General features: G+C 37.0%; 1 pseudogene; it reads right to left on the reverse strand.

Moving 5' to 3' along the window:
• Positions 1-2,019: 2,019 nt before the first annotated feature.
• On the reverse strand, positions 2,020-2,861 carry LOC138171058 (CCR4-NOT transcription complex subunit 7 pseudogene; annotated as a pseudogene).
• Positions 2,862-4,043: the final 1,182 nt, after the last annotated feature.

A 4,043-nucleotide genomic window follows, 5' to 3' on the forward strand; every position in this document is an offset into this window, starting at 1 on the left:
ATCTATCTATCTATCTATCTATCTATCTATCTATCTATCTATCTATCTATCTATCTATCTACCTATCTTCCCTCCAACTACACTAATACTTAGAAAGGTCTCAGGAGTTACAAATATTATATTTACATGTAGAAATGTAAAGAGTTCAACTTTAATAAGTCTATTATGCTTTCTTTTTCCTGTTTATCTCTTCATGCTTCTCTTGATTTTTGTATTTGAAAGTCACATTTTTATCCAGCTCTGGTCTTTTCAGCAAGAATGCTTTAAAGTCTTCTATTTCATTGAATATTCATTTTTTTCCCTTGAAGTATTATGCTCCATTTTGCTGGGTACATGATTCTTGGTTTTAATCCTAGCTTTTTGACCTCTAGAATATCATATTCCACACCCTCTGATCCCTTAATAGAGAAGCTGATAGATCTTATGTTATTATGATTGAATTTACACAGTTCTCAAATTATTTCTTTCTGGTTGCTTGCAACATTTTCTCCTTGACCTGAGAACACTGGAATTTGGCTGTAATGTAACTAGGAGTTTTCCTTTGGGGATCTCTTTCAAAAGGTGATAAGTTGATTCTTTAGATTTCTATTTTACCCTCTGGTACTAGAATATCAGAACAATTTTCCTAAATAATTTCTTGAAAGATGATGTCTAGGGTTTTGTTTTTGATCATGCCTTTCAGCTAGTTCAAAAATTTTTAAATTATCTCTCCTTTATTTTCTAGCTCAGTTGTTTTGCCAATGAGATATTTCACATTGTCTTCTAATTTCCCCTTCTTTAGTTCTGTTTTATATTTTCTTGATTTCTTATAAAGTCATTAGCTTCCATTTAGTCCATTCTAATTTTGAAGAAATAATTTTCTTCAGTGAGATTTTGGACCCCCTTTTCTATTAGGCCAATTCTGCTTTTTAAGGCTTTCTTCTTCTCACTTAATTTTTGGACCTCTTTTGCCATTTGATTTATTCTATTTTTAAAGGTATTATTTTCTTCAGCATTTTAAGGGTCTCCTTTAGAAAGCTTTTAGTTTTTTTTCATGATTTTCTTGCATCACTCTCATATCTCTCCCTAATTCTTAGTCTACTTGTCTTGCTTGATTTTCAAAATCCTTTTTTACCTCTTTCATGACCTGAGGCCAATTCATAATTTTTCCTTGAAGGCTTTTGATGTAGGTGCTTTGACTTTGTTGTCTTCTTCTGGTTGTATGTTTTGATCTTCCTTGTCCTTGTCACTAAGAAAGTAAGATTCCATTGTCAGATTGTTTCCCACTATTTACTCCTTTTCCCAGACAATTACTGGACTTTTGAACTCTTTGTTAAGTGGAGAGTGTACTGCCGAAAGCGTATGTTTTTTTTTTTTTTGGCAACTGTTTTCAAAGATATTTCTAGGGACCTGTAAATTTCCAATTTTTCCAAGGTGGTATGATCAAAGGAGCAGTGGTTATTCCTCTCCTGGCCTGTGCTCTGGTCTGTGAGCAGAACAAGCACTCTTTTCTGCCTTGGACTATGAGGAGGATACCCTCTCCTCTGCCCCATAAGATCTGCCACACTAACACTCCTTCTTGCCCTAGGAATGCCTCCCAGGATTATGACTTGGATCCACTCATGGCTAAAGCAATAGAATCTTATCTAAGAGCCAGCAAAGAGATCCCTACAATCCCCCTATGATCTGCCGCTCAATTTCCCCATGGTCTATAGGCTGAGATCTCCTAAAGCAGCTGCTGCTGTGGCAGTAGCTACCACCACCCTGGGGATGGGGCTTGGGCTGGGGCCTGGCCATGCTCCTCTCTCCCAGGGGAGAGATCTTTCCTATTGACCTTCAAAGCTGTCTTTTGCATTTTGGGGATGAGAGGTCTGGAAAATGCTATAGCTACTGGTGATTCAGATCTCTAAAGCCCTGTCTGTGCCAGTATAGCCCATGCTGGACTGTGTTCCTTTCCCAGTGCAATATTAATATATTATATTATATATTGATATGAATGCTTCCCTTGGCCACACATATTTATGGATAGATTAATTATTATGCAGCCTGATTTAACTTTAAAGTTTCTTCTAATCAGGATATATGGAAGGAATGGTCATAATTACTACTGAAAGACAAAAGAGAAAATAGTTTGAGAAGGCATGGTAAAACAAAAAAAGAAATTGCCTTTTTGTCTACTGTCCAAGGTATTTAACTGGACATAAAACCTATATATAAACACATGTGGAGCTCTACACATTAAGACCTGTGGTCCACCCATTTTGTGTCATGATTCCTTGTTTGTCTCTCTTTCATACACATTCCCCATAGAGTTCTGCACATAGGAGGAGCTCGAATCAAGTCTGTATAAATGCCTGCAATACTTGGCATCCATCAATTTGATCTTCAAAGTACACTTCTCACATTTTACAAAATATCAAGTCCATAAGTAATGAATCAGATCTCCCATTGCTATAGTTCCCTCTGCTACAACTCTAGTTCTTTAGCAATTTCCTTTAGTCCACCAATGAGGTATTTGCACCTCTTTATGAGGTAATTGGTATCATATTTGTCCAGAAAGAGCAATCAATCAGAGGATTTCAAAGAAGTTTAACCTTTCTACTGGCACGTTAGAGTTTGTTGGATTTTGAGTAAAAAGCCAACATTATAATCAATGTGAAATGAAAACCTCTTGACCCACTCACACAGGTGAAAACAGATGTCATTAGAGGTTCCACAAAATTCTGTGTCTCATTTCTTTCTTTCTGGTGTTTTTAAAATAGGATATCCAATGTTTTTAGGAGCTCTAGGGAGTCCTTGGTAAACATGGCCTCTGTTAAGTTAAACTTGACATTGAACTGCCATGTTGAGGTTCCCATAGGGTATTCTGCTTGCTCATTCATAAATGTAATGCAAGCTGAATTATCGTTAGCAATTTTACACCAAATCTCAAATTAGTACTGATAGCCAGCATTACTTCTTAATTCTCCAGTGGGTCTTGTAACTGCTCCTGGAAAATCGGTGTCCATGGCAACATTATTATACTTCTGTATAGCAACAAATTTTCTTCATCTTATTATACAGGTCAAAAGCCCAACTTCACATATTCTTTGGCTATGATCTGCAGTCACTGCTCTGCAGGTGCCCATGTAGTTGCCTTGTCTTTGCCATAGAGTCAAACTGAGCAGAAGCACCATCAACACCTCTTGCCAGTCTAGGAGAAAATGGCATGAGAATCCCTTAGTGCCATTTCTCACAAGTCCAGCAAGGTGCTGCAACAGACTTATGCTTTAGAGATATCAATCAGGCAACTCTGTGAAGTGTGTTTGGAAAAAAAGCTAGGCCTAGACATAAGGAGGTCAATTAGAAGGCTAATTTACTAATCTAGGAAAGAAAAAGTGAGGATCTGCATGTTGGATTTCCCAAGGTCAATTCAGCCAACTCTCCTCCTCCTCCTTTGAAATTCTGGACCAAATTCCTTGATCATTTGCAGCATCTCTGTTCATTATATATAAATCCATAGACAAGATCAATAGTTTATCCATCTGCTTACTTATCATAGTCTAAATAATTGGCTTTCATTACTTGGATATTTCTATATAGATAACTAGGTCAAACTCTTTTGAATAGCTGTTTATCATATCCAGGAATCTCTGTTACTCTAGGTTTGATGGAGCCCGCGCAGTCATCCCTAAAGAGGAATATCTGCCAGATTTCACTGTCTAATGGAAAGAAAACAAACACATGCAATATGGTTTGATGTACAATATGAATGACAACTGTTATCTTTTGCTCTCCCTTTCACATACTAGGTATTCCCACTATTATAGATTACTCACTGTTGTCCATTCTTATTCTTTTCTCTCCCATCCCCAAGTCTTGGTGTTTAAATTGAATTTAATAGCATTCTTTCTAAGATGCTATCTCCTCCCCAAAGCCTTCCTTGATTCCCCACAACTGAAAGTGAATTTTCTCTCTTTTTTTCCCTAGTCTTCTTTGAATTAACCTCCTTCTGGCTTGTACCACAGTTCTTTATGAAGATATTTGTCCATTTATCCCCAACACCACCACTCACAAACACTTTA

This window comes from Petaurus breviceps, unplaced genomic scaffold (genome assembly GCF_028583685.1).
Source record: "Petaurus breviceps papuanus isolate PSGF00001 unplaced genomic scaffold, PetGlider_PUasm1.0 41, whole genome shotgun sequence".
NCBI classification, from domain to species: domain Eukaryota; kingdom Metazoa; phylum Chordata; class Mammalia; order Diprotodontia; family Petauridae; genus Petaurus; species Petaurus breviceps.